Source organism: Elgaria multicarinata, chromosome 4 (assembly GCF_023053635.1).
Source record: "Elgaria multicarinata webbii isolate HBS135686 ecotype San Diego chromosome 4, rElgMul1.1.pri, whole genome shotgun sequence".
Classification (NCBI taxonomy): domain Eukaryota; kingdom Metazoa; phylum Chordata; class Lepidosauria; order Squamata; family Anguidae; genus Elgaria; species Elgaria multicarinata.
Genome location: NC_086174.1, coordinates 15,709,803 through 15,733,929, shown reverse-complemented (window position 1 = coordinate 15,733,929; position 24,127 = coordinate 15,709,803).

The following is a 24,127-nucleotide window of genomic DNA, read 5'->3' as shown; positions in this document are numbered from 1 at the left end:
AATTCAAAAGTCTACACTGGTTGTATATTAACTGAGCAGAATTGCTATTGGGAAATTAAACATATTGGAGAAAAAAGTGAAACATCAGTAAAAAAAAAAAAAGAGGTGTTTGGTAGAGGAGCTTAATTTTTTATTTTTTTGCTTAGTCAGAACCCTATTAAAATATGTAAAGCATGAAGAAATATATCCAGTGTTAAGACTTCATCTAGGATAACTGCAATTTGAGACAAAGAATCTTATTTCTAAAAGCACTTCTCAAGCAGAGAAAATGTGGATTAATTTGTAAAGGTAGCTCAATTCTAATGTAATAAAAGCCCAAAAGACAGCTGGCTCAGTGTACAAGACACTGTCTATGTCAGAACTACTGGAATATATTAAGAAAATATAATTTCCGTAGCTTATACAAAGGCAATTGTAGGAGCATTAAGCTAAAGTTAAATACTTTAAAGACCCATGGGTGTCAATGGGAGAGATTTAAGAATGTACTTATGTATCCCATTGAAGTAAATGGCAATGAAATGTGCTTAACTTGAGCTGGATCATGTCTAAAGTAAGTGCCATTTTTGGTATAAAGGCAGGATACAAATTAAATAACTGAATAAAGCCACGAGACTAGACTACTGTAAAGTACGTTCATTGAGACTGCATTTGAAGACTGTTCAGAAGCCACAGCTAGTTCAGAAAACAGTGGCCTATCTACTAATTGAAGTTGCCTGAAGAGACCAAAAAATAAACATTAATATCTTCAGGAGGTCTTAAGATGAAAGTAAAAGTATGTGAGAAAGGGAACTTGGATTCCTGGGATCCGATGAGGATTAAAATTAGGGGTTATGACAGACCCCAGATAGTTGTACCCCTCTGCTATACAAAATCTTCACTCTTCTTTTGCATTAACTTTGGAATCATTTCAAGGGGGCTGTTCACATGAGCAAATTAAGGCACGCTTGTGACTGGCCACACATGGAAGTTTGCATGTCCTTTTGACGTCATCACCAATCTCCTAATTGTCTCCTGTGCCTTCCCCCAGTTATTGCATTCTAAAAAAAAAAACCCTGGATATCCCGATTCTCCTGAAATATCATGGGATTTCCTACCAAGTGCAGGTGAAGTTGCTGTAAAGCACCCACTAGAGGGCGCTGTCCTGTTCAAAGCTAAGAGCACTGAGAGGAGGGGGGAAATTCAATTATAGACCACGTGGTCGTATCTCTCCGCTTGTGTAATAGAGCCCCTTACAATTGCACAAGAGAAGCAGGAATCAGAGCCCTGGTAAGGAAATGTGGTTTCCCTTAATCTGAAGAAGCCCAAGTGCATCCTATTGTCTGTGTTTTCCAAAACCATGACTTGCAGTGTAATTGTATACATGTCTACTCAGAAAGAAGTGCTACGGAGCTCAATGTGGCTTACTACCAAGTAAGTGGGTATAGGGACAAACTGCACATTCCCTGGAATGTCCAGGAGATGAGACTCAGGATTCCAGTTGAATCGCAGTACCATGGCTGGGGTGAGACAGAGCACAATTTGCAGCGGAGAAGTGGTAGGTTGGAGTGTTATATTTTAAGATCTTGGGGTTATTTAGGAGTGCCACTTGGTGCTGAGTTTTTCTTCTGCCCACCTCTTTCTCACCTGCATTTCTTCCACAACTGCTTTCTTCCTCAGCCAGAGCTCCAGACGAATGTTTGCTGCATTGCAGGTAACCTCCTCCACTTTGAATTGCACCTCTCCCACCACTCCAATGGACCTGTTCAGACAACACACTAAGCCATGGTTAGGCCACTAACCCCTTTGCAGCAAATGGTTAGTTTTTAAACCAGGGTTATGTAACCGCCATGTTTAGGAATGGTTCACATGACACACTAAGCCATAATGTTTAGCTCAAAAGGCTTAGCGGGTCATCTGAACGAGGTTAATGGGAGTTTGGTTTCCCAGAGCTAGATCTGCTACCAAAAATCCAGTCCAGGCCTTAATTGACTCCAATATCTGATTAGTAAAGTGCTTGTCACAAGCGCAGGAAGGTCAAACTGCTCTTGTCCATTCGAAGCGCAAAGAATGAGGTAAGATCACAATGGGAATGAATAAACAAGTCAATCAAACTGGGAGGAGGCAGACTTGCTAAACAACTCCCTGACCAGGAATTCTCAAAGGAAGAAGTAGAGGCCCTGACAAGTTAATAAGGTGGCAAGCAACTACACTTCATGTGTAGGGTGACCATATGGAAAGGAGGACGGGGCTCCTGTATTTTTAACAGTTGTATAGAGAAGAGAATTTCAGCAGGTTTCATTTGTATGCATGCAGCACCTGGTGAAATTCCCAATTCATCACAACATTTAAAGCTGCAGGAGCCCTGCCCTCTTTTGTATCTAGTATAGCTTGTGCAGCTTTAACTATTGTGATGAAGAGGGAATTTCACCAGGTGCTGCATGCATACAAATGAAACCTGCTGAAATTCTCTTCTCTATACATCTGTTAAAGATACAGGAGCCCTGTCCTCCTTTCCATATGGTCACCCTATTCATGTCCCAACCCTATCCTAATGAGCTCAGCATGCTTGAGTTAGAGCAAAACCCCTTTTTAATGTAGATTCAAAGTTAAATAAGAAACCAATTTGGCAGATGAAAATTTCTGGAAATCATTTTTAGTAGGGGTGTGCACAGACCCCCCGCTCCGCTTCACTTGCAGATGCGCCATTTTCCAGATCGGGCCGCTCCGCCCCGCCCCCGCTCCGCCCACTTCCGCTCCGCTCCGCCCGGAGCTCCGGATCTGGAGCTCCGTTTCCCCCCCCCATAGGCTTGCATTGAAAGCTAAAAAATTATACAACTTTTTTTCTGTTCAAGTTAGAAACCTCATGTTTGGCACCATGACACCTCATGGGGATATACACACGCATGCCAAGTTTCAAAGCAATCCCATCATCCCCTGTTTTTTGGCGAATTTTTGAAAATCGGGCACCCCACACACACCATCCCTGCGAGGTGGGCAGGGGAGGAGGGAGGGAAGGCAGGCAGGCATGCAGCTGGCATTTCTGGGGGCATAAGGAAGTGAGCCAAGCATAAGCCAGTAATGCATATAAAATGGAATAAATCAATAAATAAACAAAGGAGGGGTGGAATTAAAAGCAGCAGTGTTGCTCAATAAACAACAAGAAGAACTTTTTTTAAAAGGCTATATCTGTCTTTTACCAGCAATAGGGGGACGTGCCTGGGGGAGGGGGAAGTAGCTGCCAGTTCAAGACACTGACAGCCACAGCTCTGAGAAGAAGAAGTAAAACGCTCACTTCGACTCAGAACAGGCATTGCTCCACCACTGAAAAGTGACCATTCACTTCAACTCATGATAGGCATTGCTCCACCGTTTTACTCTCTTTGGAAGGCTCTAATGGCCTTCTAGTGCAGGAGAAAGTGGGGGCACGTCCACGATGAGATGCCCTAGGGGAGCTCATCCCCTTGCACCACATCGATTCAGTTGTTCCCCAAGGTTAGGGTGGGGAGCAGTGCTGTGTTTCTATCTCTTATTCTTGGCTTAGTATATGATTTCAGGTTGTGTTTGTGCATTTGGTGGGGCTACTGTGTTAAAAAACACGGGGAAAAGCCCGTTCAGATGAAGAAAGAGAAGTTTCCCAGAATCCCAAGTTACCTGTTTTGCCTATGCCCTCCTCCAACTTTGGGATCATCATGACCGGGAGCTGACTCTGCCCCTCAGCACTTTGAAAAAGGTATTTTTCCCGCCGATTTTTTAAAAACGTCTAGCCCGCGACCCGTACGATGCAGAAAGTTGAGAGTGGTCTCAAAATGACCCCCATCCACGACTCTCTGTGCACAAGAATTTTCAGAATGATAGCTTAAACCCCCCCCAGTTATCCCCGATTCTTTCCCTCAATGCAATCCTATGGGCGAAAAGCCGAAAACGCAGTTTGAGCCGCGCGGTTGACCCGATTTTCACAAAAATATAGCCCGCGACCCGTACGATGCAGAAAGTTGAGAGTGGTCTCAAAATGACCCCCATCCACGACTCTCTGTGCACAAGAATTTCCAGAACGATAGCTTAAACCCCCCCCCAGTTATCCCCGATTCTTTCCCTCAATGCAATCCTATGGGCGAAAAGCCGAAAACGCAGTTTGAGCCGCGCGGTTGACCCGATTTTCACAAAAATATAGCCCGCGACCCGTACGATGCAGAAAGTTGAGAGTGGTCTCAAAATGACCCCCATCCACGACTCTCTGTGCACAAGAATTTCCAGAACGATAGCTTCAAAAACAACATAGTTATGCGCGATTATTTGCCGCAATGCAATCCTATGGCGAAATGTTTTCAAGATGGCGACTGGAGCGCTCCGCCTGAACTCGGAGCTCCGAAAAATGGTCGCTTCTCTTCGCCTTGCTTCTAGGGGGTCCGCGGTCCGCTCCTACTCCGCCTCTGGGTAAGGCGGAGCAGGCCAATCCGCTACTGCTTCTACGCTCCTAATCGGAGCGGAGCACATCCCTAATTTTTAGTGTCTTTTTAAAATAACTAAATTATCCCCTTCTAAAAGATCTGAGGCCATCCCTCTTGCTGGAGCGTTTAAAAGATTCTGGGCTGTTCTTGTCTTCTGTCAGTCAAGAGTGATCCATGTTCCTCATGATTCTGTGACCTGTTTTCTTTGCCTGAAACTGTTCTACGGTCTCAGTTCATTTGAAGCATTTTACCTCAAGGGGCTCTTCTGCATTAGCTTTACAGTTTAACGATTACTGCAGTTGGTTTCCATTTCCATTCGGTGTGTTCAATGAGTTTCAAAAGCCAAGTTGTCATTGTGCTGAATGTCTGCGATCATGAGCTACAAAACCTATTAAGAAAACTTAGAGCAAAGCATTCGAAGTCCAGATTTCCAGAGGCAGTGAAGTCATTTGCTCGGTGTGGACTGGAAAAGAAAAGAAAATGCATCCCTGTCATAGATCATAGAATTAAATTCAAACTTCTGCTCCTTTGGAATTCAATAGCAGCTACAGTAAACGGAAAGGAGTCTGCCAGAAGTCATCTTTCTAAATTGTCAAAAACGGCAGTTGTCTCTTGGGCACAAAATGTTTAATTAGCAACTTCCTTGAACATAAGAAGGGCCCTGCTGCATTAGACCAATGATCCATCTAGTCCAGCATTCTCTTCACACAGAGGCCAACCAGTTGTCCGTAAGCAGGACACAGTGCAACAGTACCCTCCCACCCATGTTCCCCAGCAACTGATGTACATTGGCTTATTGGAGGTAGCACAGGACTATCAGGACTGGTAGCCTTCGATAGCTTTCTCCTTCAGGAATTTATCCACCCCCTTTTAAAGCCATCCAAATTGATAGCCATCAATACAGTCCAAAGGGGTCCAATTCAGCTCAGGCTTCAGTTGAAATCTAATGCACATCTCTATTAATAGTACATGTGCCAGTGTGGTGTAATGGCTAGAGTGTCAGACTGGGAGTCGGGAGATCCAGGTTCTAGTCCCCACTCAGCCATGGAAACCCAATGGGTGACTTTGGGCCAATCACAGGCTCTCAGCCTAACCCACCTCACAGGGTGGTTGTTGTGAGAATAAAGTGGAGAGGAGGAGGATTATGAACGCCACCTTGGGTTCCTTGGAGGAAAAAAGGTGGGATATAAATGCAATAATAATAAACAATGACCCTATCACACTCACATTCTGAAGTGAGTTAGTCCTAGAACGAGTCTATCATGTTCTCATTAATGTGTACGCCACCACTAAAATGGCAGATGGAAAAACTTGAAATGTTACATCTGTATTTCCAATTACACAATTTAACATAACAAAGTAAACATCTCATTTCTCTACATCCATTCTCAACATCGGTTTAGCTGCATACCATTTGCCCACAGTACACTGCCAATGTGTAATATGCAGTGCACACATACGGCAAGTCCATCTTGTCCACATCCATCATTTTTATGTGTGCGTGTGTGTTTTTTAAAAGAGTTTCTGTACAGATTGTCATCTTTTTAACTGATGCCAGGCCTTTCCAAGCTGGTGTGGATGGGCAAAGTAAGCAAAAGCTTTAACTCCCACCATGCATGCATCATAAATTCCTAATGGCTAGGAACTAAATAAATCCCATCGTGCATGCAACATAAATCTAAGTCTGTGCGTGCGAGAGATCCAAATCTCCAGGCTGCTGACGTGCAACAACACCTATTTGGAACACTCATCCAACAAGAATCCATAAATGCTCACAAATCTAGGCTGATTCTGAAAAATGGCTCAAAAGGCAGGCCCTGACCCTACTCCCTTGTCCTGGGGTCAAAAACAATAATTCAAAGAAGGAAACATTGCTCCTACCCTTATAGCATTTTTTTAAAATGTGACCAGACATGCAAACAGCATTCAAGGTATCGATATAGAAGATGATGATGATGATGATTTTTTAAAGTTTGGTTCTGTCCAGGAGACTCAAGATTGTAAGATTACTTCCACAGGACTTAGAAGGCTGAGGTGTGGCACTTTTTTACTTTTTTGGAAATACTGCTCTCAAAATTAAGGATTCAAAGTGCCTGCTAAAAGTTAAAGTAACTCCATACACTGCAAAGCTAAAAGCTAGAATTTGCCCTCACATAGCCCGATATGCATTGATTAATACAATAATCCTCTCTTTTCTCGATGATGATGATGATGATGATGTCAATGTCGTCTTTGTGTATACTGTCCGTTGCATGTTTTTTTGTTTTTAAATTTTGTATATTGTTTTTGATGATTTAATCTTTGGTAAACCACCCACAGAGCTTCAGCGATGGGGCGATATAGAAATGTAATACATAATAATAAATCTTTTTTCTTTTTGATCTGCTTTTTTAAAAAAAATCTGTGTAAAAACATAAAAACACATTTACATTCATATTTTAAATAGCTTTTCTCTCAAAATTACACATGATAAAAATGCAGATGGATAGGGTTTATTTAAGATGAGAACTGCATTGAAACATTTGTTCTGGGCAAAAAACACTGGATAATTAAGATTCAACCTCTTAGCCAATCAAAAGGGCAGTTAAGTTTCACTAAATTTCTGGTTCCCATATGGGAACCAGCTCTGTCTTGTTGTACCTTCTATGATGTTTTGAACTCCCGGGGGGGGGGGGAAACAGCCCCCAAACTCCAAGTAACCCTAAGTATGAATGGAAGGCAATGACTTTAACTAAGCACAAAATGGCTGAATTTATTTATTTACACCTCATCCTAGCCTTACCAACCATGAGTTGGGGGGAAGGACTCTGCATAACCAGGGTTCTAAATCAGAGGGAGCCCCTACATGTATAGAGCACGCTCCTCTCTTCGGACGTCCACCTCCCAATGCATCAGTGGCAGGAATGTGGGGGCAGCAGGGATGCGGCTGGGAAAGCAAGGGCAGCAGGGGTGGTGGCCTGGGCTTCCCCCGCATGTAATTGCAGCCACACATTTAAGGGAACATGTTAGGTCGGGTAATTGGAAATACAATCATTATAAGAATGTATTCAAACAAAATAAGGCCTTCATGACCCAAGTGGATTGATTCTTCATTATGATAAACAGTTTTGCTTAAATGCCACTTTAATAAAGAGATTGATTTTCTTTACCATTCAACAATGATAACTGGAAGGATTCCAGTTATCATTGCAGGATTCCAGTTAATAGATACAGCTCAGAGGAGCCCTAATGTCTATGATGTTTTCTTTTGTTTGCTTTTCAAAAAAAAATACTGCAATAATCAATAGTAGTAGCTGTAATGGCATAAGTCTTGAAGGGAACACTGGAATTGTGCCATTGCAAAGCGTTAGACTGCAGTCCAAGAGAAAGTCAACATTTAAAGGAATGGCTTTTAATCGATTTTTTAAATACATATAGCCAAAAGGAATCACTGCATTAATTTTTTAAGAAATAATCTTTCTTTGGTTAAATATGCTTATGTTACTCAAAGCAGAAAATCCTTCTTGTTTTATATGGCGAAAATAATAAATAAAAAATAAAAAATAGATGTTGCTAACAGGAAAGATTGATGGGGGAATCACTGCCAACATGAGAACTCCATTCTCTGCAGAGAGCTCATCAGCCAGTACCAAATGTCCATTTTCTGGCAGGCATCCATTAGGAGTCTTCTAAGCATTGTGTTTCGTACAATTGAATCCAATCTGCGGAAGACACGTCCTTGCATTTACTTACCTGCTGCAATAAATTGGAAAACACACCGAATTATCAATCTCCTTTCAGGCTTAGAGGAAACTTCAGAATGTTAATAATAGAAAGGGAGTGCATGGCCATGCTACAGATCCTCTTTTGAAAGAGTTAGGGATGAGATGGGCTGAACAGGTTTGCCCAAAACAGGCCTGTTGTGTACCAGGAAACAAACCAGAAGAGCAGTTTTCATCAATGCACCATGGAGCCATATGAAAAGTAGGGGAGCCAGTGTGGTGTAGTGGCTAAGGTGTTGGACTGGGAGTCGGGAGATCTGGGTTCTAGTCCCCGCTTATCCATGGAAACCCACTGGGTGACTTTGGGCCAGTCACAGACTCTCAGCCCAACCTACTTCACAGGATTGTTGTTGTTGTGAGGATAAGATGGAGAGGAGGAGGATTATGTATGCTGCCTTGGGTTCCTTTGAGGGGAAAAGGTGGGATGATGATGATGATGATGATGATGAGAGACATTACCATCCCAAAATTGGTGAAATGCCCTATCTCAATTCCTCCCCCTCCCGTTGCAAAAGGGGTGGCAAACTGGAGAAAAGCATTTTGTAACTACCCTGAACAGAGTAGGCAGACACAAAACATTGCTTTTTGTTTTCCCAAAGAAATCTCTTTCAATCACCTCCCCACCCATCCACCCACTCACCCACCTACTTAAGGATCGATAGATCAGCCTATTTCCACGTTGCGGCAGTTTTCGAAAGTGCTGATTTGTAAGTCCATTTTGTCCTGTTTCCATGTTAAACTGCCATTAAAAAAAATCAGCACCAAAAAAAAATTGCATTTGGGTACTTAAAAAAACTGCACAAAAATGCTTTGGGGTGGGTGTGGGTGTGGGTGGGTGTGGGTGTGTATTTAATCTGCTATTAAAAAATGCATTGGGATAGATAGATAGATAGATAGATAGATAGATAGATAGATAGATAGATAGATGGATGGATGGATGGATGGATGGATGGATGGATAGATAGATAGATAGATAGATGGATAGATAGATAGATGGCTGGATGGATGCATTTCCCCACAAAGTACACATTTCTGAATGTTTTTTTTTTATCTCAAAATACATATTTTAAAATGCATTTTGATACTTCTTCAACAACAAAAAAAAGCCTAGAACTGCATCATAAAATTCAGAAAAGTACAAAATATGAACCATGGCTACATTCTGTTCCACAAATTAGTCCAGAATTCACAAAGACCAACTTCCTCAAGCAATCTTACTCACACCTACCTGAAATGACCTAAATAAATAGCTCACGTTCTAGAACCTGAGCAAATTAATAGAGCTACAGGGGTGTGGTAAAGAGCCAGATGGAAGAGGAGGGCATCACAGTTTGGCCTATGGGATAAAGCAGTAGGGAGCATGCAGCTCCCATTGAAATCTGTGGCAGCACTGGCAAACAAAGAAACACAAGGTTGAAAAGGACAATTTAAGCTTGAATACAAGGTATGGTTGTCCTTTTTAATCCTGTGTAGCACCTCAGATTTTTGCCACCAGTTAATTGGCAGCCATGACAGCAGCAGTAGTGATGCCCACAAGGGTGGGGAGATTCCAGGTGGCAGAAAGTGCCCCCCGGGGAGCCTGACATTGTCCATCCCTGGGATGAAGGTTTCCCACTTCTTGCTGCAGCGTTACAGGTTGGTCCCATAACAGAATTTATCTGGCCAATATCAGATGTCGAGTTCTCCAAGCATTTTAGCCATATTTAGCTTCATCACACCAGTGTTATACTGTGCAATCACTGTGAATTGCGTGCAAAGGACTCCGAAGTTTTCCAGCTTATAATCTGCTCTTATTGTGAAGTACTCCCGTGCATCCTGCTTTAATTGTGCTTCTTAGCCAAAAGAAGTGAAATATTTTGGTGCGCAGAAAGTACGGTTCTTCCGGTCCTGCAAAAACACATCGCTCAAACTGCAACAGGTACTTTCATCCCTTGTTTTGAATCCAGTGTTCTGCGGGTGTGTTTTCAAGGGGTTGAATTGCTGATGAAAGAAAGGGGTGTGTCTTGCCTCCAGTGGATGTTTTTAACTGCCAATTCAAATCCTTCCTCCTCCTGCTTCCTCCATCTTAACTTGTCCCATTTTCAGCCTTACTTGCACAATCATACTGGTTAGAAACTTAAAAAGAAAGATCTAAGTTTCTAAAATGACGTGTCCATGGATCTGTATTCAATTCACAAGCCGATGTAGCCCCCCTCCCATTTGATTTAACCTTTCCATTCTTGTTTTTGTTCACCTTATTCCTTAATTGGAACATTGGCTAACATTTCTTCCCTGATCTTACTTAAATCCCTTCGTTTATTCCTTGATTTCAAAGGGACATCTCATTATGCGATCTCGAAATCCCCAATATGATTTCACAGCTTCTGAATTCATATCGCTCAGCTGAAATGAGGCCATTGTCAACAGCCGACTGGGTTTTAAAGCAGCCGATAATCAGTTGGGTAAATTGCCATTGGTCGTCTTTTTTGGACTTAACGTTCTCTGGGACCCGAAAAGCCCATCAGCAATCGGCGTGGGCATGGTGCGCCCTGCTTAATTGCTATAACAATCAGGCCCTCTGTGATGCTTACAGAGCAGAGCCGCAAAACCTTGAAGAAAGCAAATGAATATCGACCTGCCAGTGATGGAAATGACGCACCTCTGGAGGATTCTTGGTGTTAGCCGAAGACAGAAACTGAGAAGTAATGACACCAGAAAGCATGCTGTGAATAAAAAAGAAGAAGCTGCAAGCTGTCAAGGAGAGAATAGAAACTGTTGCTAAGTGGGAGGTACATTTATCTCACCTCTCACATCACAAAGGAAGGGGGGGAAATGGAATTGTTCCCTGGAAAAAGAAGAAGAAGGGAGGGGGGAATCCACACCAGTGACGCATGCTAATAAATGCTGATATAGCTGGTGTTGCAAGGAAACCAAAGTGGATTTAATAAGTTGTCTTGTTGGGGTGTCAGGGAGCAGCTTCCTTTTCAAACCATAGCAGTGAAATGGCTGTGTGCTGCTGTATGCTGTACTGTTTGGGGCTTGGAGGAGCGTATTCACTTCAGTGGAGTAGGTTTGGAATAAAACCAGAATTAGAAAGAACAGAAAATCCTGTCATTTCTGTTATCCATCTGTTTGGGACTGGATATGCTACTGTCCAATCATTTGTTGTTTATTCGTTCAGTCGTTTCCGACTCTTCGTGACTTCATGGACCAGCCCACGCCAGAGCTTTCTGTCGGCTGTCGCCACCCCCAGCTTCCCCAAGGTCAAGTCTGTCACCTCCAAAATATCATCCATCCATCTTGCCCTTGGTCGGCCCCTCTTCCTTTTGCCTTCCACTTTCCCTAGCATCAGCCTCTTCTCCAGGGTATCCTGTCTTCTCATTATGTGGCCAAAGTACTTCAGTTTTGCCTTTAATACCATTCCCTCAAGTGAGCAGTCTGGCTTTATTTCCTGGAGTATGGACTGGTTTGATCTTCTTGCAGTCCAAGGCACTCTCAGAATTTTCCTCCAACACCACATAGTCCAATCATAGCTTCTCTAAAATTTGGGGATTTCTCTATTGTATACTATGGGCAGTAATCATTATGCCAAAAGGGTAGATGAAAATTAGGGCTGTGCTCCGCTCCGTTATTGAAATATTGTTTCAGACCCCCTGATCTTACTCCAGATCCAGTTCCGGAGTGGATCGGGGGGAGTCCAGATCAACCCGAACCAGTTCGGGGCTGATCCGGAAGGTACGGATTGGGATACAAATCAGTTCGGGGAGGGGGTTCACAGTCCTTAAATAAGGAGGCATTCAAAATGAACCCAGAAGTCTCTTCTGAAGACAAGTCTTCATTCTGTACTTATCTCTATGGCCAAATGTTGATCACAGCGTTGACTTCCTGGATTGCCTAAACACATTGAAAGGCGGTAGCAGGCTCATTTCTCACAGCACAATTGGGCAAAATGGATGTCCATTTCTATTGACAAAGGGGGGGAAAACACCATAAAATCCATGAGCTGGACCGACTTGCTGCAGACTGAGGGCTCATCTACACCAAGCAGGATATTCCACTATGAAAGTGGTATGAAAGTGGTATATAGTATGTTTCAATGGGCCCCAGCAGTTGTCAGTGCACTTCAATACTGCTATAAAGCAGAAGTGTGGCTCCTGCCTGAAATTAATTTCGTATAAATTCCAACCCATAACACATGTAGCTAAGATACATGTGAATGAACCAGTCCAGGGGGGAAAGTTGTCAGGCACCTGGTAGGCCATGATACATGGCTACATGGCTATCTTTGATTTGGTACATCACGACTAGTACAGACCAGCGCACTAATTCAGCAAAAGTAACTTCTTTTTTGGTGATACAATCAAACTAAGAGAACATCATTAGCCAGTTCTCAAACTATTTATACTCTAGTGATGCCTGATTACTATACACACTGCAGGCAGATCTGGAATAAACTCCAATTTAGAAATGCAGCTGATCTTGAAGCCAAGAAGACAGGCTTTGTGTGATCCAATTAAATGGTGTGAGTATTTGTTTATGCTGTTTGGGTCTCAAGTTGTTGTTGTTTGGTTTATTTTTGAAAAGGTGGAGAGAGGTGCCATTTTGCACACCAAGCTTGTGTAGATAACAGAGGCCATTAGCAGTGAAGCAATATAAACAGAACGTCTGTTAGTTCTGTACAAGTCAGCTTGCTATGGTGATGATCATGTAGCTGTTGCTTTCTCGCCTTGCCTAGTCTGCAGTGTTCATCGTGCTGGTTTATCTAAGCCTTGCTGGAATGGCCAAAATCTATAGAGAGAGCCAATGGAGTGTATTACAGTGGTTTTCAGGCTTGGTTCTTGAGAACCTTAGAGTTCCTTGGAACGTTATCAGGAGGTTCTCAATATGAACATCTATAATGGTGAGCAAGCCTGATAGCTGTCTAGTCCACTACTCTTGATCTTTCCCTGCAATGTACAGCCACAGGGCGTGCTGGAATCATGTTTACAGCTGGTTCCCGTCACCTAGTCTAAAAAGCTTTAATGCCTGGGGAAATAAAAAGTATTATTTAAATACATATTTTTAAAAATCTTTATCACAAAATATACATTTATAAATGTATTTTATCTAATGCATTCATTTATAAATGTATTTTATCCTATTTAATTTATTTGAGTTCTACTCCCACCTTTCTATGAAGAAAAAAATGGCACTCAAGGCAACTTAAATAAAACTTGATTGAAACCATAAAATAAATGCATTAAAACACAATTTAAAGCACAATGAAAACCCAACTATAACAGAATATAAGCAGCATCCAATCCAACACACCTGCTTACACTCCAAAGGCCTGCTGGCAGAGAGAGTGAACCTAGTCCCCTTTACCTGGGGGTTCCACAGCCTGGGAGCAGTGACCAAGAAGGCCCTATTTTGCACCACCACCAAGTGTGCCTCTGGAAAGCTGGGAAAGACATGTTTGTTGCAGTGGACATTTCTGAGAAGACAGCTTGAATAATCATAGGAAGCTGCCTTATTCTGAGTCAGACCATTGGTCCATCCAGCCTAGTTTTGCTGACACTGGCTGGGTTCGGATGACATGATAATCGACGGGGTGGGGGGGACTGTCGGTCGATTTGATTCTTGTGTCGTGGGGGGTGGACACAACCCACACATCTGACAGTACGCTATTTCACCATTTTAATCGACGGAGAAAAAGAACGGGCTGCTCCATTGCTTATCAAATAATCAATTGATTAAGATGTCGTGTGGAGGGCTCCCCACTCCGTCGAGTGCACTATTCCATTTGCCATAGAGTTCTCCGGCAGGAGTGGCCGAAAACACCACGGCTGCTCCTATACAGCTGGCAGAACTCACAATGGCTGATGGGATGCAGCCAGGAAGGCAGAGGAAGGGTGGAGTACCGGCAGCCCAGAAGGACGCTGGGATTTTCAGCCACACGATGGGGGGAGGGGCAACATGTCATGTGAGGAGTACCAGGAGAATAATGAACTGTGAGTGCGCTAATTTGTCATCCGAACTCAGCCACTGACTGGCAGAGGCTCTTCAGAGTTTCAGGCAAGAGGTTTTTCCAGCTCTCCCTGGAGATGCCAGAGATTAAACCTGGAACCTCCTGCATGCAAAGCAACTGCTTTACCACTGAACTACGAATAAGCAGCCATTTTATCATATTATTATTATTATTATTATTATTATTATTATTATTATTATTATTTATATAGCACCATCAATGTACTTATTATTAGTATTAGTGTTAGTGTTAGTGTTAGTGTTAGTGTTAGTGTTAGTGTTAGTGTTAGTGTTTCTGCTGTTGTCTGTGAAATGCAGGATCTTGGTTTATGTTTTCAGTTAGAATTTCAGATTGAATAACTGTTATTTTTCAACATTTTTTTTAACAAAATCTTTCAAGCCTTCTTGAGGGTCTATTCTGGGTCAAAGTGTGGTTTGGATGTTTATAAGAAGCAGTGTGGTGTAGTGGTTAGAGTGTTGGACTGGGAGTCAGAACATCCAGGTTCTAGTCCCCACATAGCCATGGAAGCTCACTGGGTGGCTTTGAGCCAGTCAAAGACTCTCAGCTCAACCTACCTCACAGGGTGGTGGTTGTTGTGAGGATAAAATGGAGAGAAGGGCCATATAAGCTGCCTTGGGTTCCTTGGAGAAAAATGGTGGTATATAAATGAAATATATATGCAATATCATGAGCTATCCAAAACACAGAAAGAAAGACTGCGGTTTTCTAGGAAGTATTGCTCATCAAGGGAAAGGATATCTTTTCTTTTCTTTTCTTTTCTTTTCTTTTCTAATTAACAATAAAACCATTGCTTTCTTTTCCGACACAGCTGAATGACAGTTGGAAGCTCAAAGGTTTTTTCCCGCCAAATGCTCAAATCTTGAGTAAACAGCACTTGAGAGTTTTAAAGGAAGGAAAGGAACCTCTCATGCAAGCACTGAGTCATTACTGACTCTTGGAGGGATGCCATCTTTCGCTGACATTTTCTTGGCAGGCCTTATAGCGGAGTGGTTTGCCGTTGCCTTCCCCGGCCATTATTACCTTTTCCCCAGCTAACTGGGTACTCATTTTACTGACCTCGGGAGGATGGAAGGCTGAGTTGACCCGAGCCGGCTGCCTGAAACCAGCTTCCGCTGGGATCGAACTCAGGCCGTGGGCAGAGTTTCTGCTGCTGAAACTGCTGCTTTACCGCTCTGCACTACACGAGGCTCTTTGGGAGTTTTAAACCACAGCTAAAATGAAAGGTCTTGCTCCTTAGATAGCCATGTTTAAGCACATATTCTTCAATGCCCAGAACTATGGGGTGAGTTTCAAAAATCACAGGAAACTCCTGAAAAAAACAGGCTGATATTTCATAGCAACAGACATTTATTCCTTAATGTATTGGCCACGTTTATTAGTCTCCTTTCTATAAAGTGGTGTAGGCAACATAGAGCAAAACCAAGCTTTGAAAGTCAACAGAAGAAGCTTATACTGGATTCTGAGGTGAACTGGAATCCAATGAAGGAGTTTCAGGAATGGAGTGACATTATCAAAGCGATGAGCCAAGAATATGATCTTAGCAGCAGAATGTTGAATGGAGACCAATGAACTAATGTGAGAAGAAGGAAGGCCAGTCAGGAGAAGGTTATAATAGTCTACTTTCTAGCTTGTATTCTTCGTTCTTTTTAGTTGCTCATTCCTAGGTGACCACATGGAAAGGAGGACAGGGCTCCTGTATGTTTAACAGTTGTATATAAAAGGGAATTTCAGCAGTTGTAATTTGTATGCAGGCAGGACCTGGTGAAATTCTGTCTTCATCATGACACTTAAAAGCTGCAGGAGCCCTGCCTTCTAGACCAGTTGCAATGAAGAGGGAATTCCACCAGGTGCTGAAAGCATACAAACGACACCTGAAATTCCCTTTTCTATACAACTGTTAAAGATACAGGAGCCCTGCCCTCCCTTCCATGTGGTCACCCTACTCATTCTTGCCATTCTTCCTGGGCCTCTTTGCTCCAATTCTGTATTTCCTCTCTCCACCCTAAGCTTCTAGCATTTCTGCTTTAAGCCTGTGTTTTTTCCCTGCCTCCTCCTCCCTCAGAGTTTTTGAGCCATTTAAAAAGACCCTTCCCCAATAGGCTTCTGTTATAGCAGCCCTAACTGAGGCTAGCTACTGTTGCTGGGCAACCTGGGGGATTATATAGTCACCCCCAATGGCTCCTCACACCTACTTATTACAGTAATTACTCTGGAATAGGCCCGTAAAACCTATGGCCCATCACTTCAAACATGTATCACTTCTAGTCATGTATGGTGTCCCACCAGGGCTCAATATCTCTTGTCTTTGGTGGGTGGGGGACAGGGTAGTTTTCAAGACCTGGAAGGACACAATATATATTAATGGTGGGTGGCACACAGGCTGACAGATCAGACATTGTGCACTCCTGCTTTAGAATAATGTCCCCTGTGTGAATCATTTGCTCAATAGGAAGCACAGGCATAAATTAAATGTGCACCCAAACGTGTATTGGGGTGCACATTGGTGTGGGTCCCATCTCTCTACCCTACATTGCCTTCAGTAGGTTGTGCTTCTCCATCCACATTCTGGCACAGTTAGTCATTCACAAATATTAAATACCTTTGGTATGTGAGCCTAGACCTGGATCAGGCTGTGAGAAACAGAATTTGTATACAGGGGTGGTCAACATGTGGCCCGTAGGCGATATGTAGCCCCCGTCACTTCTTCACCACTAAATTTGCCACTGAAATGCTATGGTATGGCAGCAAAAGGCCTGTTCCCCCTTCTTTTCAAGAAAACAAGATCAAGGTGCATTTTGTCACCAAAATTTGGAGGTGCAGCAGCAACAAAAAAAGGGGGCATTTTGTCATTGTTTTTGGTGGCAAATTCAGTGGTTTTGGGGGGGAGGGGGCATCCCCCCAGTGGGTTCTGGGGAAATTGGCCTTTGTAGCCCTGGATGTGGACCTCTGCCCTACAAGCATCATGTAAATGGACAGAGGTTTTATTGCTTAATTACGTTTAAAAACAACAACACCTCACCCAATTCCATTAGTTTCCACGTGCACCAGTTGAGCAAATTATTCTGAAAACAAAGCAGCAAGCTAACCATGACTATTTACAAATGTAGCCACTGCCTACCTAACACTGGCAGAAGTTTTAATTCTAGCCTTTCAATCCACTGTCTATCTAATTTCATGCAAAGGTTTTAATCTGCAATTATAGAGTGGCTACCCAGTGGATACACATTTGAGTACCAATTTTCAATAATTACTGTTTTTAGCATTATTTATGACTGGTCTTTGGACTTTATCCAGGCACACCAAAACATAAATTGCTCCCATTGGCCTGACCTCAGCCACAGATTTAATTATCAGTAGTTAGCTGTAGGAAACAGTCAGATGAATTACTCCTCTCTAAGCCAAACGTGTCTAAACTTTTGTTCCCCTTAATGGAGCTGGCTAAAACCTATCTAACCCTGATGAATTAAGCAATCTTTGGAGAGCCAGGTTCCGCATCTAGTAATCTAAATGGATAGACCATGGGGCTATGAGAATTGTCAGGCTGGATATTAGCAAGAAATATGAGCGTATGAATTTGTACTGCTATGCACCTGACAGAGCCTGGCAGGCAGAAAGGCAGATTCCATTTCTCACTGGGACAATTCAAACACAAGAACAATTCTGCAAAGGATGCCCCTGGGTCCAAACATTTTCCTCATGGATAGAGCCTTTTAACCTAGTAGATACACTGTGGACGTTTTCCCCTTTTCAAATCAAAACCTTCAATGATGGTGATTGTGGGTAGGGATGTTGGAAAACTCCACATGAGTTTTGGATTTCTAGGAATCCGAATTGTAGATTCCGCAGTGGGATTTTTCCAAGCCGCCTTGAGGCTCAGTATTGGGTAAAAGGCGGGATATAATAATAATAATAATAATAATAATAATAATAATAATAATAATAACAACAACAACAACAACAACAACAACAACAATAATAATAATAATAATAATAATATAAATTGGACTTCATGGACTTGGGGACCAATTTTTCACATCTGTAGTGGATTTGTGCTCATTCATATTAGCACAACTGCACATTAGTGCACTAAAAGGGATGAACATGAGTAGAACAAAATTCCGGTTAATAACAAAATCCAATTCCATCAATGAGTAGACATAATGAAAGATGTCAGACAATCTGCAAAACACAGATGGGATGGATTTTAACCAAATCCATACATCCCTAATTGCAGGTAGGACTAGCAGTCAGTCCTGAGTTCATTCCATCAGCTAGTCTGCTACTGAGTTGCACAAGTTTGTTATGACATAAGAATTAGGGCAGAAGTACAGGTCTCAAAGCACAAAGAAGCCCTATTCTGAGGTGCCCCCGAGTGAACACTTAAGGGGGATGCACCAACTAGCCCCACTCCCAATGCTGTGCGTGGTGATAAGTCCCATTCCTCTCTTCAATGAGAAGTGAATGCCCTCAGGAGGCAGTCTTCACACGTACAACTTAGGGTGACCAACTGTCAGGATTTCCCCGGATTTGTCCTGGTTTTTGTTCTTTCCATGGTGTCAGGGGGGATTTTCTATAATTTTCAATAATGTCCTGGAATTACACACCTTCCCTTTTAAGGCTGCCATTAGCATGGCAGGAGGGAATGACATGCTTTCTTGAGGCACATCATTCCCCCACCCCGAGCTCCAATTGAGGTCTTAAAGGGGAAAGTGGGTCATTCGTGGACATTATAGAAAAGGCCCCAATTGGAGTGGATGGTGGTGGTGCAGAATGAAATCCTTTCCCCTCCTCCACTCCAATCGGGTTCTTTAAGGTGGCGGGGGAATAACATACTTTCTGCAAGACTCAGAAAGCTGCTTCCACACACACACACTAGGTGTCCTCTTTTTTGGTTTTCCAAATATGGTCACCCTAGTGCTATGACTGTTGTGGTTGTTTATTATGTTATAAAAAATAAAGAAATGATTTTATATAAGTGTAAGTTCCTTTTTTAGTATTTAGTATATTATTATAATAGTTGTGTGCCTTTGCTACTCATTGGTTGCTATCATTTACTTTCTGTGAACCACCCAGAGAGCTTCGGCTGTTGGGCAGTATAAAAATGTAATAAATAAATAAATGTGACTGAGGCCACACCCCCTTGGAGGCCGGACATGTTGAGTTGGCACCGCCTTGGGGGTGGGCATGTTGGGGTGGCCACGCCTCCTGAGGGCGGCCATTTTGTCCTCCTTTTTGGTTTCCAAAATATGGTCACCCTAGTACAACTGAATATGCGAATACTTCCACACGGTCACATAGGATCCTAGATTGCATGGAAGCCACCATGCCTACAGCTGTATTGTGAAGGCTGCAGCCCTGCAGATGTCTGTGGTGTATGCGCAACAGCCAGGAGGTGGGTCTAGTCACTGTGCATGACGTTGGAGGTGGGGCTAGTCAATGTGACCCTTCTCCCCCCACCCTATGCATGTGTCAAATGCATGAGAGACTTCTGGAGAGGGTAATTATTGACCACTCCCAAAACAGAGAGCCCTTGTGAAATTCCCCCTGTGTTGCATAATGTTCAACTACTTACTTCAGGTCTTGGAATAATTACTCGGGATCTCTGACCCTGCCAATGAAATGAACCACAATGTAATGATGTCAGGATATGAAATTCCCTTGAAATGTTGAACAGGAAGGGGAACCTGACCAGGGACTGCTGTTTTCCATGCAACTCCATGTGTGTGTGTTTGTTTTCAAAAAACATAGTTCTGCATTTTAGTTTTCAAAATTTTAGTTTTCATAAGACCAGGGTTTTGATTTGTTTTTTTACTTTTAGGGGGAGAATTGTACAAATTTACAGTTGCACTAGTGCGTATTGGTAGAAACTGTTGCATTAGTACATTTGTTTTTTTAAAAAAATCTATTTCCAGAAATGACTGAACAGAGCGAAAGAGGCCTGACAATTTGCAAAACACAACTTGAATGAATTTAACAAACTCTTTACATCTCTAGTGCTGATTACTTGCTAATGCATAGGAGAGGGGGAGAATTCAGCTTTGGGGAAAGGAACAATCTTAGGGAGGAAATTTGGGCCCATTAGGGTGACCATATGGAAAGGAGGACAGAGCTTCTGTAGCTTTAACAGTTGTATAGAACAGGGAATTTCAGCAGGTGTCGTTTGTGTGCCTGCAGCACCTGGTGAAATTCCTTCTTCATCACAACCATTAAAACTGCAGGAGCCCTGTCCTCTTTTGTATCTGGTCACTATAGTAAAGCTCCTGCAGCTTTAACTATTGTGATGAAGAGGGAATTTCACCAGGTGCTGCATGCACACAAATGACACCTGCTGAAATTCCCCTTTCAATAAAACTATTAAAGATACAGGAGCCCTGTCCTCCTTTCCATATGGTCACACTAATTCAGACAACACACTAAGCCATGGTTAGGCCACTAACTCTTTTCCAGCAAAAAGTTAGTAAGCATGTTTAAACTGTGGTTATGTAGCCACCATGGCTAGGAATGGTTCACACAACACACTAACCCATAAAGTTTTGTTCAAAATGCTTAACCACTGTGGCTTAGTGTGTCATCTGAACAGAGTCTTTGAGTTACTAAGGCCTTAGCTAGAACGGGCTTTATCACGGGGCAAACCCCGGGATGAGGAAGGGATCATCCCTCCCTTGCCCCGGGATACAGCCCTCCTCTTTGGGCCCGCTTTTTCTGCAGTCCCGTTGCCGCAGTTTAACCCAGCTCCGCGTGATTACTCACACGGAGCCAGGAGCTGCGCCCATTGGGGTTGGGGGGGAGTGGGGAAACTAAATTAAATTTTAAAAAGCCACTTACCTTCAATGCATGAGCATTCGTGCGCTGCTGCTTCTTTAAAAAATAAAAAATGGCGGGCGCAACGCCTCTCCTCCTGAGGTCATCGCGCCTCACGTGTAAATGGAGGAGGGATCTCACGTTAAACACAACACGAGTTCTTCCCTCCTCCATCCTGGATTATAAGGTAGGTCTAGCTACGGTCTAAGTCATCTTTCACAGAACACCCTAAACCATAATGTTTAGCTCAAAATCCTTAACCATTTTGGTTTAGCGTGTTGTCTGAACAACACCATCAACGATGGTTCCTGATACATTAACTGTGGTTAACAGTGAGTCAGGATTATAACTGCAAAGTGTTGCTTTGCAAAAGAACCACACACAAGCACACATTTGCATTCAGTGATTCTCCACATGCAGACAATATGATCTAAAAATATGTCATGTGTTAAGTGACAGACCATATGTTCTCTCTGCCTCATAAAAATGGGAACTTTTGATTGCACAATAGACTTAAATTAATGTGTCAAAGTATCTGACAAGCTTTTAAGTAGATATATACATCAAGGACTTGCATTTCCCATAGCCAGCCTGTCAGCCTTGATTATGTTTTGCGAGATTTTTTTCCCATCCAAAGATGGCTTTGTTTATTAAACCCAAAATACCAGAGGCGGTTTGCTGTTGCAGCAAATTGCTTGAATTTTTATTTGGGGGAATTTATTTTCCATAAAACACATAATGGAAAGTAATTTAGATCAGTGTCGCAGGCATTACCTGCAAAGGAAGATCTGGAATAGATATCTTAGTAATATGCATTAAAAGTGACAAAGTCACCCAGGCAGAGAGGACGCATGTATGAGGACAGAGTCTTTATTGCTGATCTGTGATAAATCATAGTGCTCTGTTTATCTAGAGATGGAGACTGTGGACACAACAAACTTGTGGAGTCTATACAAATGTATGAAGCAGCCAGGCCCCAATCACACCATTGGTTCATCTTACCCAGTTTTGTTTACTCAGGCTGTCAGCAGCTCTGCAACATTCAGAGAGGTGTTTTCCTCCCATCTCTTAAGTGGAGATGCCAGGCGTTGAACCTTCTACATGGAGAATATAAGATGTGCCATGCTGGATCAGACCAGGGGTCCATCTAGTCCAGCACTTTCTTCACACAGCGGCCAACCAGCCATCGGCCAGGGATGACCAAGCACGGCATGGTGCAACAGCACCCTCCCACCCATGTTCCCCAGCAACTGGTGCACACAGGCTTATTGCCTCAAATACTGGAGATAGCACACAACCATCAGGGCTAGTAGCCATTGATAGCCTTTGCCTCCAGGAATTTATCCAAACCCCTTTTGAAGCCAGCCAGATTGGTGGCCATTACCACATCCTTTAGCAGTGAGTTCCATAATTCAACTACGTGCTATGTGAAGAAGTCCTGGATTGTCCCACCAATCTGTTTCATGGGATCACCCCACTGGGTTCTAATATTATGGGAGAAGGAGAAAAAAATGTCTCCCTGTCCACCTTCTCCATACCGTACATAATTTTGTACATCTCTATCATGTCTCCCCTTACGCTCCTTTTTTCCAAGCTAAACAATCCCGGTTGGTGTAACCTGCCCTCATAGGTTATGCTCCAGCCCCTTCATCATTTTAGTTGCCCTTTTCTGCCCTTTTTCCAGCTCCATAATATTCTTTTTTAGGTGTGGTGACCAGAACTGTACACAGTACTCGAAGCGTGGTCGCACCATAGATTTGTATAAAGGCAGTATGATACTGGCCGTTTTATACTCAATTCCTTTTCTTATAATGCCTAACATGGAGTTTGCCTTCTTTCCACTGGCCGCACACTGCCACCTCCACTTAGATGCCCAACTTATATGTTCATGTTTGTGAATAATGAGCGCAATCTTATGCATGTTTTGACAGGAAAAAGTCCTACAACTCCAGGCATGCCCCACCCAGCATACTTGCAAATATTGAGTTTAAACTGAGTGTGCTTGTCTGGGAAAACCTGCCGCTGTGAGGGATCTTGGCCAGTGTGGGCTATAATTCTGTTTTTTTTAATTCCCCCAACCCATCAAAACCTAGCTTTAGCGCATGGCTTATCCTCTTAATCTTCATTCCTCATTGTAACCAAGCTTGAAATACATTTAACTACATTTGCCCAGATTCCTTCCTCTCAACATTTATCTTTCTCTCAACCTCTCTGTGGTTTGTCAACTGTCTAAGGTCCATGGAAGCTAGAGACGGGCTAAAATATTCATCCATCCCTAAACCTTTTAAAGAAGAAAGAATTATTTTTCAGAGAGAGGGTGAAAGCTATTACTGTTGGGGGGGGAGATTTATTTACTTATTTTATTTGTACCCCCACTTTTCCAATCAAAGAAAATGGCGCTCAATGTGCCTAACCATCATGAAAACAGTTAAAAATCACAATAACAAACTAAAACAGCACCTAAGCCAGAAGACGAACTTACATAGCAGAGGCCTTCTTGAATGAAAACATAGTTGCCTGCCAGTGGAATGGCAGCAGAAAGGGAGACAATGTAGCCTTCTTTGCCAGGGTGTTCCAGAGCCTGCGGGCAGCCACTGAGAAGGCCCTGCCTTGTGACCCCACTGAACATGCCTTTGAAGGAAGCAGTACAGCGAGAAGGGCCTGTCATTATGAGGTTTTTTTCCTCCAGTTTCTCTTCCTTTTGAACAAAAAAGCTTTTGCTGCCAGTGGAAGCAGCTCAGCCATTCTATCCTTAAAGCTCAATGGGGTTGATGCTGCTTCAGAGGTGGGGAACCTTAAGCCAAGGGGCCAAATCTGGCCCCTTGAGGGTCCCAACCTGGCCCTCAGGAGTTCCCCAGATGCCATGCCCCCTTCCCTCAACCCTTTTCCTGCAACACCAGCAATCATTTGGTAGCTTCATAGTTTTCGTGCAGAATTTTCTCCATTCTAAAAAAGGTGAAATGCCTGCCATAAGGCTTAATTACTAGGCATGTGCTCCGCTCCAATTAGAAGCGTAGAAGCAGGAGCGAATTGGCCTGCTCCGCCTTGCCCAGCGGTGGAGTAGAAGCGGACCATGGACCCCTAGAAGCAAGGCGAAAAGAAGCGCCCATTTTCAGAGCACTCCAGTTTCC